The sequence below is a fragment of the Corylus avellana genome, chromosome ca3 (assembly GCF_901000735.1).
Source record: "Corylus avellana chromosome ca3, CavTom2PMs-1.0".
NCBI lineage: Eukaryota > Viridiplantae > Streptophyta > Magnoliopsida > Fagales > Betulaceae > Corylus > Corylus avellana.
The window spans coordinates 32,395,883-32,411,639 of NC_081543.1; the positions used below are offsets into that span (position 1 = coordinate 32,395,883).

The 15,757-nt window shown below is 38.4% G+C and overlaps 1 non-coding gene across 1 annotated transcript; it reads right to left on the reverse strand.

The window, feature by feature from the left end:
• Positions 1 to 1,458: 1,458 nt before the first annotated feature.
• Positions 1,459 to 1,598, reverse strand: LOC132176784 (small nucleolar RNA Z247). Its single transcript, XR_009439642.1, has one exon. It is a non-coding gene; the product is annotated as a small nucleolar RNA Z247 (small nucleolar RNA).
• Between the last annotated feature and the right edge of the window lie 14,159 nt (positions 1,599 to 15,757).

A 15,757-nucleotide genomic window follows, 5' to 3' on the forward strand; every position in this document is an offset into this window, starting at 1 on the left:
GCCAACATTCACAGCCAAATATTTTCAAAAATTGATAATCAGGAGGACTTTGAAAGAGGATATCAAATGGTGTTCTGTTTTTGGTGACAGGGGATGGGAGACGATTTATCAAGTAGCAGGATGTTTGAAATGCATCATCCCATAGAGAAAGCGGTGCCGATGCATGAGCCAATAGAGCTAGGCCTGTGTCAACGATATGGCGATGCTTACGTTCTACGGATCCCATTTGATGATGAGTGTGAGGACAACTAAAACGATAGGAAACTCCAATGGAGGTGAGTTTGTTGTGAAGTGGGAGAAATTCTCCACCATTGTCACTTTGAACCGATGCAATGTTATATGAGAAAAAATTTTCAACCATAGTTTTGAACCTTAGAAATACATGAGTAACATCAGATTTCATATTGATAGGAAAAAGCCAAGTGTATTTGCTGTAGTCATCCACAATGCAGAGATAATATCGATTATTATTGATTGAAGGCATTGGAGAAGGACCCCATACATCAAGAAATAATAATTGTAATGGACGACTAGACTTAGACAATGAATTTGAAAAATGCAGACGATGATTTTTGCCCATTTGACAAGAGGAGCACACAGCTGTGGCTTTGGAGGGGTAAACGGGCAGCTTATTGGAAGCAAGAACTTGACGAACAATGGATAAAGCAGGATGACCCAGACGGTTGTGCCATTGATCTACCGAGGCTCTCTCACCAACAAATGCAGCAAGTTCAGACGTAGGAGAGGAGTGTTTGGAAGGCCAAGAGTACAACCCTTCTTTACTTGGGCCGCGGAGTAGTAGACGACGGGTGGGGATATCCTTAACACAGAAAAAAACGAGGATGAAACTCAAGAAACACATTGTTATCAGTTGTAAATTGATTGACAGAGATAAGGTTTTTCTGTATAGCAGGAACATGTAATAATGAAGGTAAATAAAAAGTATTATGAGGAGATTTAAGAGATGCAAGGCCAGTATGGTGAATACGCAAACCTTGGCCATTACCAACTCGGATCTGCTCACTGCCAAGGTACTCATCTGCTCTTATGTTGAGATTGTGCAAGTCATTTGTGATATGGCTTGTGGAACCAGTATCGGGATACCATTGCTGATCAGATGGCAGTTGTGTAGATGCCATAAAAGCACCAAGTTGGGATGTGTCACATTGGTACGCATGATCAAATCGGTGCCAACATGTAGCATCTGAGTGTCCTGGACGTTGACACACCTGGCAGATGAGGCGCTGAGATCCATTTTGATTAGATCCTGATGACTGATATGAGCGTCGACCACGGCCACGCCCCCTGCCTCTACTGCGATTTGAGTTTTACGAAAAATAGCCCCCGATTGAATTTGTTGAGCCTCGGCCAGATCTGTAAGAGCCAGATTGATTGCGCTGAGCAACATTTGCTGTGGAAATAGACAAATCAACTGCAGTATGGTGCTGTTCCAAACGCAATTCATGGGATAGTAAGTGCCCATAAAGATCACCTAGAGAGATGGAGTCATTCCGAGTGGTGAGGGATGCTACAAGTGGATCATATTCCACGCTCAGTCCAGCAAGGATGTATGCAACAAGATCTTCATCTTTAATGGGGTGACCGGTAGCAGACATAGATTGAGAGAGGCTTTGAGTCCGCTGAAAATAAGCAGCTATTAAGGAAGAACCTTTCTTGAGGTTTGCCAATTGGACTCGAGTCTGAAGCAGACGTGCTTGGGATTGTGAGGCAAAATGCTGCTCTAGAGTTTTCCATACTGCCCGAGCATTGTCAAGACCAATTACATGGGCAAGAGTCTCTTCGGTGAGAGAGGAGATGAGGATGGATAGAACCACCTTGTCTTTTTGATACCAGGAGGCATAGGCAGGATTTGCCTTCATGATACCTGTGATGGAATCAGGTAATTCTTTGGCAGGGCATTCGAGTGAGCCATCAACATGACCAAAGAGTTCATGGGCTTGAAGGGTGGGAACTATCTGTGCTTTCCAGAATGGATGATTGTCACGAGTGAGTTTGATGTGGGAGGAAGGAAGAAGGTTGGAAGGAATTGCGGAATAGGAGCTAGAGGTAGACATTGTAGATGAACGACGTTAGTCGATTTGAAGCTCTGATACCATATGGAGTTTTATGTTTTTGATGTATTTACTGCCTACTAAATACGTAGTGCAGTTGCTGTGTATTTATAAACTCATAGGATATACAATTTGTTTAGATATCTACATCTAATTCAAATATATAATCTAATCTTAGTGTTCTATTGCTACAAGAGGATTATGATAAGATTGTTTGATTATCTTGATCTGTAGCTTTATCTTCATCTAAGACTTTATCTTCATTTGAAATTCTAACTGCATGCTTATCTTCATGTGATCCAATATTGGGTGCATACTTGTCTGGGTGTTTATGTAGAGAAATGAGTTTTCCCCATATCTGTTTGGAAGGAGATGCCAAGTTTGTGGTAGATGCGGTAGCTGCTAGGGAACCAACTTCTCGATCTTTTGGCCAACTGATTGATGATATACGGGTAATCTTGGCCTATATCCCCAAGTGGAGTATCGAACATGTACGACGTTGTGGTAATAATGCAGCTCATGTATTTGCCAAAGAGACTATTAAGCGAGTCATAGATAAGGTTTAGATTGATGAAATCCCAAATTATATGTCTGATATTATTTTGGAAGAACTAATTGCTCTTTCTCATTTAGTTTTAATGAAATGCAAGTGGTCCTTTTATTAAAAAATAATAATAATAATAAAAAATAAAAAACTAATTGTTTAGATGTTTAAAGGCATGGCATGCTAATTAGTAATTACTATTAAATTATTAATAAATAGCAACCGTACGTTTTTGTCGCTTAAAAAAAAAAAAACATTACAAAAATAAATTATTATTATCATTATTATAATATATAGTAATAGCAAAAAATAGTATGCGTTACTGTTAAATAATTTTTAGAATTCGAGTGTCAATTTTCAAAGTTGGAAAGTACGGGGGAATGGGTGATACTTTTTTTGGAAAGTACGGGTGATACTTTTTGGTAAAGTGAATGTATTTTCGTTCAAAATGAAAGTTGAGTGCTATTTTATGTAAATATTTCCCATAGCTAGTAATAAATTTTCATTAAAGAATAGAGTTGTAGACGAGGGCCTTGTTTGGTAAACAACATAATTTTACAAAGCATTGTTCATGTTTGGTAAAGAAAAAAAATGAACGTAATAATTAATATAGAAAAGTGAAAAAATAATATTGAAAAGTAAAAATGTTTTGTTTTATAGTTATTTTTTAATTAAAATAGTAATAAAAGTAAATGATGTGATATAAAAAATAATAATGTTTTTATATTAAATTTTTTGAAAAATAAGATGAAAAGTGTGATAGTGTTTGATGGTGTTTGCCAAACACAATCTAGATATAAAAGAAGAAAGGTGTTCAAACAAAAAAAGTATAAATAAAAAATAAAATCTCAATGAAACATATGTAGATGGATGCGTATGTGAAAGGAGTATATATATATATATAGGAGAGAAATATGACTTACATGCTGACAACGTTGCACGCAGAGCGATTATCGTTGCATGTACAGCCAATAGATACTACTTCATATGTGTCTTCTTCTGGTTTGTTCCATCCTTGTTGTCTGGTGCATGGATCTTCGCTCAAATTCCGGCCCTCCAGCCTTAACGTATTCGCTATTTCACTTAAGGCTTGCACTGCAAAAGGTATGATCAAATCCAACCAATCAAATTTGCACGTTTTTCTGATGAAAAATACTTTAATTGCATGCATCACCGTGAAATTAGTTGAAACTGTGATTTATTCAGGTTAAATATCATACATCTGTGTTGTTATCAGCTTACCTTCTCCTTTCGGCAATGGATTCTTAATGGCTCCGAAAGCGACCGTTGCGAAGCAAAAGAAGAAAGTTGAAGCAAGGAGAAATGGAACAAGAAGAAACATGTTCTTCATTTTGCCAATTAACGCAAAATGGTGCGAAAATCACACTGATTGCTCTCTAATGCTGCGAGGAAGCAAGGGAATATAACTTCTGGTTTTGGTTTGTGAGTGATAAAGAGAGTATATATACTTCAAGGATGTACAAGTCAACTGTTATTGTGTAAAGTTTAAGCAACTGTCTACCTATTCTGTGGACAACTTGTAAACTTGACATATAGGCCACGAAATTTATTACTCTCCAATAATGCATGGAATACGGGTGTACATACCTTTAACAAAATTTATTATCCAAACATGCATATGCAAATCCAGATAGCGATTTAAGATAAGCGATTGTGGTTTATTAACCACACCCTATGGTGTGGTTAATAAACCACAATCACTTATCTCAAATCGCTATCTGGACTTCAAAATCCAGATACTAGGCCCTGTTTGAAAAGCAAGATTTTCCAACTCAAACTCAATTTTTTTCGAAATTCATGTTTGGCAATTTTTTAAACTCAACTCAACTCAACTCAAAAATTTTCAACTTAACTCAAAAATTTTCAACCTAATTAATAAAAATTATAAATAAAGATTGAAAAAATAAATTTAGGGTGGCCAAAACACCCCAGGTGGTGGCTGGACCACCCCTAAGAATCTGAGGGTGACTAATCCACCCCCCAGGAGAGGATCGGCCTCCTCCGAAGGCCGAAGCTAATCGCCACCCCCAACCCATCTAATTTGGGGGTGGTAAACTACCTCCAAGTAACAGCTAGGGGTGGCCGAACCACCCTCATTAGCTTCAGGGGTGGTCAATCCACGCACTAGGGGTGAATTGACCATGCCCAAGTAGCCGTTGGGGGTGGCTCAACCACCCACAAACAGTTTTTGGGGTGGCCGAGCTACCCCAAAATCACTGTTGGGGGTGGCTCGACTACCCCCATTAGTTTCGGGGGTGGCCGATCCAACCCCTAGTGGTAACTCAACCACCTTTAGACACCTGGGGGTGGCTGATCCACCCCTTGGTGGTAGTTTGGCCACCCCTAGGGGTGGTTCAAATTGTCCCTAATTTTTTTTTAAAAAAAAAATTTAATTTTGTTTTCTTTAATATTTTAATAATTTTTTAAAATTAAATGTATTTTTATAATTTTTATTTAATTTTATCAATTACCATCCAAATATAATCTCAACTCTTTTTTCTCCTCTATATTCACACCAAAAAAAAAAAAACTAAAAAATGAATTGAGTTCAAAACCAAAAAATAGCATTCCCAAACAAGGCAAAATACTAAAAATAAGTCCAGACTTCAAAACACTAAAAATCAGTACAAATTATTTTCAAAATTATTTAAAATAGGCCCTACTAGAGACAAAAGAAGGCCCACTAGTAGATGCAGTGGATGCCGTCCTTTTCACTTTTGTCATCAAGTGTAAAACTTTAGGAACTTCTGTGTGTTATGAAATATGTTCAAGGGATAATATCTCAGTTTTATTTTATTTTATTTTTATTTTTTTTCTAAGCTTAATATCTCAGTTGTTGATAGAATATATGAAAGGGATGTTTCCCTTACTGTGGATGATATATATATATATATATATATATGAATCAAGGTCCTTTAGAATTGTTAGGAGTATTCTATCATGTAAATTTTCTCAAATCCTGAACCTTTTTTTTTTTTTTCAAATTAAATGATTAGGATTTTTTTCATATCAATAAAAAAAAAAATGATAAGTATTGATCGAAGTAATAAATATGGAGTTGGTAGTATTTTAAAAGTAATAAAATTTGATACGATAAAACCTTAACAATAAAAACAAGAGAAATTAAAAAAAATAAAAATAACAATTTCCTTTATCTTGTCCTCACACGGAATAGTCGCATGCAAGCAAGTTTTGAAAAACTAAGGAAGAAAGTTCCCGGAAATTGTACGAGACTGATGTGGGATGGGATGGCACGTGAATCTAAACATCAAGTTGTTTAATATATAGATATTGAAAAATATAATTTAGCAGTAGAATTATCATCCATTTTATAATTATGTTTTTAAATTTTAAAAAGTGATATGGAGATATTACATATTAATATAGCGTGTCAAATTAAACCTTTTTTTTTTTTTTCCTCTTTAAAAAAATTAAGTGGGCTAATATGAAAAATGGTCACCAATTTTTGGAGTTTTTAGTTTTTTTTTTAAAAAAAATATTTTAATTTTTTTTCAAATTGTTATTTTTAATAAATTTAAAGGTATTTAAGGGAGAAAAGGCAAAAATGTCTAATTTGACACACGATAGTATTATGAGAAGCTCGAATGTCACTTTTAAGTTTGGAGGTTGAAGTGTAAAATGGGAGATAATTCAGGAGCTAAAATGTATTTTTCCCATATATATATTGATTGAAAAAGTATACGTACTCTCTCGAACTATTATTATGTGCTCAATGTCCCTCTAAGTTATAAATTGTTTCAATGCTACCCTAAACTATCAAAATATTGTCAATTTTCTTCCAAGATCAACAAAAAAATAAAAATGACCTTAAAAATTTATTATGGTAGGAGGAATTGTTTTGTGAAAAAGTGTCATAGACTCATAAACACATAGTTTCCTCAACAATGAAGACAAAATGTGTAGCTTGTTGTAAAGCTATATATCAGAATACATGACTGCGAAATTTAATCTCAAGGTTGGATATTCTAAATGCCATTGTGATGCTACTAAAGGTATTTTGTGTTAATTTTGTAGAAATTCTTTGTCTCAGAACACTAGGAGCTCATTGCGATCTAAGCATATTGACATAAATATTTATTTGTTAGAGAAAAACTTAGTTGAATCTCACAAAACATATATATGTTAGTAGATCCATTAACTATGGGGTTCTTAGTCTTTTGTTCTATTAAATTAGTAAGAGTTATCTACTTTTGTATATACGTATTTTTGTATTGCCATATATCATTATGTGCGCATTGTGTTAATTATAGCATTGGTATTGTGATGCGGAACATAGTGTATTAGTCTCGATGGGCTTCATATGAATACATAGGTCACCATTTCTGGTATTCATATATTGCAGTTGCATTATATTTGCCCGAATCATGTGATTGTAAGTATTAGTTATATGTCATGCATCCTATTGACATATTCTTAACTTGTTACTTACAAACACATTTGGATCAAGTTGAATTTTGGAATTCCTATTTGTGTTTGTTTCATGGTTGAATGACTTATGCTATCCAAGTGGGAGATTGTTGTATTTATTCATTTTAGGTGAACTAACATACTTATTCTCTTTTGTTTTATGCCCATAATGGGATGAGCCAATTTTGTGGACACATGAGAAGAGAAATGCTACACTTTTCAATTTTTTTTTCCCTAAAAGTTGTTTCGCAAGTGAAGTGATGTGTCACCTGTTAAGGGTATCCCTGAAAATCAGCAACAATACCAAATCACAGCAGCTCCTACATCTCCCTTCGAGAATCACGTTGAGACAGATGAGGACTCATCAAATCACCTTGACAGCCAGTGATGACAATTTCCCTTGTTTACAATACTTACTTTCCTTATTCTGAATTATTTGAATTTCCTTGGCTGTAAATATCTTAGCAATAATTGTATTAGGTTTATTGCTTTCCTTTTAACTGTCGCTCATTCATACACTTACCATTGTAATTCTACACTTACCATTTAGATGGTCATCTGTATTGTATTATAAAAAGGAAATCCAACACTGTTTTGGTCAAGCAACCAAAAACAATTTCTCTAATTATTTTCATGGTATCAGAGCTTCCTAAGAGCCAACGCTCATCTATGGCCGATTCTATCTCTAATTCCGCATCTTCTCAAAACCCCAACCCAACCTCTGAAATTTCTGCATCTTCCCAAAACCCCAATCCAATCACTGATATTTCCACACCTTCCCAAAACCCCAATCCAATCACTGAAATTTCCCCCTACATTCCTATCCTTCCCAACGTTACACAATTGGGTGGTATCAAACTGGAAGGATCCAGCAACTACCTTGGATGGGTTGCTCAATTTCAACCCATTCTTTGTGGTTACGAACTTGAGGGATTAATTGATGGAACGGATCCATGCCCTTCCAAACTCATCGCCAACCCCACAGGTGATGCTCAAATTCCGAATCCAGCCTATGTTGCATGGCGGAGGAGAGACCAACAGCTGCTGAGTCTCATCATTTGCTCCCTAGCTCCCTCTCTCGTGTCGTTGATGTATGGTTTAAACACATCCAGACTAGCCTGGAATGCTCTTGCAACCAGGTTTGCTGCCCATTCTAGATCACGCATCTCTAATCTCAAGCGTCAGTTGCAAAGCTTGCAGCAGGGAAGTAAGTCGTGTACTGAGTATTTGAATCAAGCTAAACAATGGGCTGATGAATTATCTGCAGTAGGTAAGCCCCTTGAAGATGATGATCTCATCTCATTTATAATCAGTGGAATAAATCCAATGTTCAATTCTTTTGTTACTGCTTTCACCTTACGTGATCGTGCAATGACTTTTCTTGATTTCCAATTTGAATTGTTAAGTCATGAAATGTTACTTCAAAGCCAACAACACACCATCACACCTGAAGCCGGTCCATTTGCCTTATATGCCAATAGACCAAACCAATCTCATTCCCATCATAACCATTCTAACCACTTCAGAAAACCAAAATTCCATTCCAGACCAACACCCAACAGCCAGCCACGTCACCCAAACTTCTCTCCACGAAATCACTCTTCCCCACCAAATCGACCACCTGCATCACACCAACTGAACTCACCATTCAATGCTCCTCAAGCCCCACGATCACCATGCCAAATCTGTGGGAAGAGCAGTCACAAGGCTTTGGATTGTTATCACCGAATGGATTATGCCTACCAAGGAAGGCATCCTCCGACACAACTAGCAGCAATGGTTGCCCACACCAATGGCGACTTCGAAAACCAACACTGGTTAGCTGATTCTGGAGCCAATACCCATGTAATGGCAGATCCATCCAACATCTCTGATGCTCAACCATTTGCAGGTGCAGACACTGTGGGTGTAGGCAATGGCGCAGGTTTGGATATACATAGCATTGGTTCTTCTATTGTTCAATCAAATGCCCCTCACCCTACCCCTCTTCTTCTCAAAGACATATTACACTGTCCATCTGCATCTACCAACTTACTTTCCATAAATAAATTTTGTAAGGATAATCACTCCTGGTTTGCCTTAACTGACACACATTTCACTGTGAAGGACAACTTGACAGGAACCGTGTTACTCCAGGGGCCGAGTGAGAATGGGCTATACCCTATCCCTCTACACCGAAAGTCCATAAATAAATTGAAGGGGTTTGCAGCTCTTCTTGGTGTTAAAACTACAGACATGGTTTGGCATCAAAGGCTAGGACACCCATCAGCATCTGTTTTCCAGCTTTTATTACGTCATCAGAACCTTCCCCTTGTTGGGTCGTTTAATAAATCTCGAATTTGTGAGTCTTGTCAACTTGGCAAATCCAAGCAATTGCCTTTTTCTGATTCCAATCGCATTTCCACTTGTCCTTTAGAGTTAATCCACTCAGATGTTTGGACATCTCCTGTTCCATCACTGAGTGGTTGCAAGTTTTATGTTTTGTTTATTGATGACTACAGCCGCTTTACTTGGTTGTATCCTATTATGAATAAAAGTGATGTTTTTCAATGTTTTGTCAAATTCAAATTACTAGTTGAAAATCTATTCTCTACCAAGATAAAATATTTTCAATCTGACAATGGTGGAGAATACTCCTCTCATCAGTTTAAGAATTTTCTCAACAATCATGGTATATTTCATCGATTGACATGCCCCCACACCTCTCAACAAAATGGCATTGCTGAGAGGAAACACAGGCATATTTTGGAGATGGGCCTTACTCTATTAGCCCAATCCGGATTGCCCCCGAAATATTGGGTTGACTCATTTTTGACCTCCATCTTTCTCATCAATAGACTCCCATCACCTGTAATTCACAATGAATCACCATTTTCTAAACTTTTCAATAAACAACCGGACTACAATTTTTTGAGAGCCTTTGGGTGCCTATGTTACCCACTTCTTCGCCCATATGCCCATCATAAACTATCATTTAGAAGCAAACCTTGCATCTTTCTAGGTTATGGCTCTAACCAACATGGGTATCGATGTCTTGAACCCCAATCTCAAAAGGTGTATCTCTCCCGCAGTGTTGTCTTCGATGAATCCAATTTTCCAGCTAAGGGTATGGCTCTCTCATTTGGATCCTGCAAAGCCACGGCTCCCCAAGGTAATTCCATCGTGACCATTCCTTCTAATTTTCTGCATGCACCACATGTCTCTACTTACCCATCTACTGATGTGTCAGGCCCTACTCTACCTCCAAACTTGACTAGTTTGACACCTCCATCTACCATGCAGCCCACTTTGGAGCCCAGCCATCCCTCTACGCTACAGGATAGCTTGCCTAGATCAACATCCAGCCCACCTATTGTCCAATCTCCTACTCCAAAATTCGTGCCCCAAGACACATCTTCTTTTCACCTTGCATCATCACCTCCTAGCCCAACCATAGACATTGCTGCCACGTCAACTCACACTCTTACATGTCCATCTTCTCCTGCCCCAGATTTTGTGCACCAAGATGCATCTCCTCTTCACCTTGCGACATCACCTCCTAGCCCAGCCATAGATACTGCTGCCACTTCAAATCCACCTCTTGCGTGTACACCTTCCCCCCCAGCCAGCCCACCTCACGTCCCATCCTCTTCACTACACGTCGCCCCGACTGCCCCTACCCATCACATTATCACTCGTTCCCAAACAGGTAATCTCAAACCAAAATCTTTTCCAGATTTTAAATTATTTCGAGCTGTCAAACACCCTCTTCATGCCTACCATGCACTCACTCTACCTCCAGAACCTTCCACTTATCGCCAGGCAGCAACTACACCCGAATGGGTTGATGCCATGCGTCTGGAATTTCATGCTTTGTTATCCAACCAGACCTGGTCCCTATGCCCCAGACCTCTGCATCAGAACGTGGTAAGAAACAAATGGGTTTTTAAGATTAAGCAAAAGCCTGATGGTAGTGTTGATCGGTATAAGGCTCGCCTTGTTGCCAAGGGGTTTGATCAGGTGAGTGGGGTCGATTATTATGAAACATTTAGCCCTGTTATCAAGCCCGCAACCATCCGTTTAATTTTGGCGTTAGCAGTGCAATTTAATTGGCAAATCAAACAATTGGATGTTTCTAATGCCTTCTTGCATGGTGTGTTAGACGAAGAGGTATACATGGAGCAACCTCAAGGGTTTGTGGATTCCTCCTATCCTGACCATGTGTGCCGCTTACACAAAGCTCTCTATGGTTTGAAACAGGCCCCTCGAGCCTGGTTCACCAGACTCTCTCATGCCTTGCTGGACATCGGATTTTGTGGCTCTCAAATGGACCATTCCTTATTTGTTTACCACACTGACCATATTCATATTTTTCTCCTTGTGTATGTAGATGATATTATCCTCACAGGGAATCACCCCAACACCATGCAACGTCTTATTACCACAATGCAGTCTGATTTTGCGATGAAGGACCTAGGATCTCTTGGCTATTTCCTTGGCATTCAAGCAATCCGAGATGCTACTGGACTTCACCTCCGCCAGTCCAAATATGCACTTGATCTTCTTCATCACACACACATGACCGATTCCAAGCCTTATCGAGCTCCTTGTATAGCTGGTTCCAAAATGTCAAAATTTGATGGGGATGTTTTGCTCGATCCCACTGAATATCGGCAAGTTGTGGGTGCCCTCCAATATGTTACTCTCACACGGCCGGACCTTGCCTACTCAGTCAACCAGTTATGTCAGCACATGCATGCTCCCACTTCTGTGCACTGGACAGCAGCCAAACGTGTGTTGCACTATTTGAAAGGCACAGTTGATTTTGGCCTTCATTTCTGCAAAGGTGACATTACTCTCACTGCCTTCTGCGACTCTGATTGGGCTGGCAACCCCGATGATAGATGCTCCACGACTGGTTACAGCATCTTCTTAGGCTCCAATTTAATTTCTTGGTCCGCCAAGAAACAACATGTAGTATCTCGCTCTAGTACTGAAGCCGAGTATCGATCCATGGCCCTTGCCACTGCTGAAATGTTCTGGCTCCGCATGCTTATCAAAGAACTGAAGGTCTCTCTCCCATCTCCTCCTGTCCTTTGGTGTGACAATTCAGGTGCTCTTGCCCTCGCCTCTAACCCAGTATCTCACGCTCGAACTAAACATATTGAGGTGGATATTCACTTTATTCGGGAAAAAGTTACCAACCGTGACATTAACATTCGGTATGTGTCCACCTTGGATCAAGTCGCTGATATCTTCGCCAAGGGACACACTGCTGATCGTTTTTGCTTCTTACGTGACAAACTGAAGGTCGCTCCTCCCATCAGTTTGCGGGGGGGTGTTAAGGGTATCCCTGAAAATCAGCAACAATACCAAATCACAGCAGCTCCTACATCTCCCTTCGAGAATCACGTTGAGACAGATGAGGACTCATCAAATCACCTTGACAGCCAGTGATGACAATTTCCCTTGTTTACAATACTTACTTTCCTTATTCTGAATTATTTGAATTTCCTTGGCTGTAAATATCTTAGCAATAGTTGTATTAGGTTTATTGCTTTCCTTTTAGCTGTCGCTCATTCATACACTTACCATTGTAATTCTACACTTACCATTTAGATGGTCATCTGTATTGTATTATAAAAAGGAAATCCAACACTGTTTTGGTCAAGCAACCAAAAACAGTTTCTCTAATTATTTTCATCACCATCTCATAAGATAATGACACATTTTTCAAAATAATAAATCTCATACATGAAGACACATTTTTAGAAACTAACTTTTGAAAGAAAACAAAAAAATTGGTAAGTTTAACACTTCTCCATGGGAAAGCATGTAGCCTCTCCCTATATATAAGTGGAATTGGCTCGTTAGACTTTATTACGTCAATATGCAAAAATTAGAATTGAGGTACAATCATAACTACACACCGAATATTGTTTTTTTCTTTACTCAGGGCATCAATATGAGAGAGACATAATGGGGCCTATATTAGAAGACGCGTGTCCTCTAAATTAATAGAAGAATGTCATTTTCATGTTTAGGAGAAAAGAACAGATCTATTATTAAATTATTGGGAAAAATATAAAAAAGCCCCCCAAATTACCAGCCGTTTTCGATTTAGCCCCCTAATGTTCCAAAAGTGATAAAGTAGCCCCCTAAACTACCAAACTATTGCATTTTGGCCACTCCGTTAGTCAAAACCGTCAGTTTGGACGGAAACTGCAAAACGACGTCGTTTGTTACAGGTAAGTTACTACAATGCCCTTTTGGGAAAAATATAAAAAAGCCCCCCAAACTACCAGCCGTTTTCATTTTAGCCCCCTAATATTCAGAAAGTGATAAAGTAGCCCCCAAACTACCAAACAATTGCAATTTGGCCACTCCGTTATTCATTACCGTCAAATATGATGAAAAATTTAAAACTACATCGTTTTGGCAATGGTAAGTTACCAAAATGCCATTTTTGGAAAAAAAAAATATCATATTAAAACAAGCAAGCAAAACGGCGCCGTTTTGCTTGAAATTAGGGTTTCCTTACACTTACCAAAATGATGCCACTTTGGTAAGTGTTAGGAATTAAAAGAAAAAACCCTAGACCCCACGCAGGTGACCCACGAAAAAACCCCCAACCCCAGTTTATCTTTCTCCCCAAAACCGCCGGCCACCACGTCGTCTATCTCCGACAGCCTGTAAATCTTACCCATAACTCAATCTTTTTATTGTATTTCATGGTATAGCTGTCGGATCGGTGTTGTTTATCTACGAACGTGATTTTTTTGTTTGATTTCTACAATGGGTAAGAATTTTTCGGTGGCGCTTCGTAGCTAGTGGATGGTGTGGCCGGCGGTGATGGATGGTGGTGGCAGGGGCAGTCGTTTTGAGAGAAAGAGAGAGAGGGGCGTTGCGTTTTTTTCACTTGAGGGAGAAGGTTGCCGGAGATAGAACGATGTGGTGGTCGGCGGTTTGGGGGAGAGAGATAAACTGGGGTTGGGGGTTTTTTCTGCGTGGTGTCTAAGGTTTTTTCTTTTTATTCCTAACACTTATCAAAACGGCGCCGTTTTGGTAAGTGTAAGGAAACCCTAATTTCAAGCAAAACGCGCCATTTAGCGTGCTTGTTTTAATATGATTTTTTTTTTCTAAAAGGGCATTTTAGTAACTTACCATTGTCAAAACGACGTAGTTTTGAATTTTCCATCATATTTGACAGTAATGACTAACGGAGTAGCCAAATTGCAACTGTTTGGTAGTTAGGGGGCTACTTTTATCACTTTCTGAACATTAGGGGCTAAAATGAAAACGGCTGGTAGTTTTGGGCGCTTTTTTATATTTTTCTCAAAAGGGCATTGTAGTAACTTACCCGTAACAAACGACGTCGTTTTGCAGTTTCCGTCCAAACTGACGGTTTTGACTAACGAAGTGGCCAAAATGCAATAATTTGGTAGTTTGGGGGGCTACTTTATCACTTTTGGAACATTAGGGGGCTAAATCGAAAACGGCTGGTAGTTTGTGGAGCTTTTTTATATTTTTCCCTAAATTATTCTATTGAAGATGAGAAAGAGAACCATGCTAAACCGTTAGTGTCACTGTCTCTTTTTTTTTTGGGTGGCTGTTAACGTCATTTGAAGTCCCTTATTTTTTAGTGTACGCAGACGCTTAAATAGTGAGAACTCATCTCAAGTATCTGAGGAAGTGTTTGCATTGGCATGTGGTCCTGATCTACGAAACTGATGATGAAAATTGTTATGATGAAGACGGATTTGTTTGGCCTACTCACCAAGATCTAGACTCAGATGATGATATAGTCGGTATATATATATATATATATATATATAAAGTGGTTGGGCATGTATTATAATAAAAATTCGACTGTCGAAATGATAATCTTTAATTCTAAGGGAAAAATATAATTTAGCCCCTCAAATTACTAGCAATTTTCATTTTAGCCATTTAATGTTCAAAAAGTGATAAAGTAACCCTCCAAACTACTAAAAAGCTGCAATTTCACCACTCCGTTAGTCAACACCGTCAAATAGGATGAAAAATGCAAAACAACGTTATTTTTTTAGGTTAAATTACTAAAATGCCATTTTGAAAAAAAAAATAACAAACAAACAAACAGTGGTAACACCCCATGGCCTCTGAGGTGGCTGCCCAGCCACCCCAATAGACCTGGGGGTGGCCGCCCAGCCACCCCATAGGCCATGGGGTGGCCGGTGAGCCACCCCTAAACATTACCACCGTTTTTTTTTTCCCCCCTCAAAACAACGTCATTTTGGAAGACATTTTTTTAATTGATTTTTTTTTCAAAAGGGTATTTTAGTAATTTAACCTTGTCAAAACGACGTAATATTGAATTTTTCATCATATTTGATGGTAATGACTAACGGAGTGGCCAAATTGCAATTGGTTAGTAGTTTGGGAGCTACTTTATCACTTTTGAACATTAGGGAAACTAAATATATATAAAAATGTATAAAAAAAAAATGGTTAATAACTTTTTTGGTACCTCAGTTTTCACTTTTTTATTTTTTTCTCCTCTAAGTTTTGAAACATGACAAATGTAGTACCCAACCTATGGGAAAAAACAAAATCAATACCTCTGTTAGTTCCATCAGTCCCATTTAACAGAATTTTCACGTGTCACTTCCAAAATATGCCACGTGTCCTAAAAAGTAAAAAAAATTAAAAATAATAATAATTAAAAAAAAAA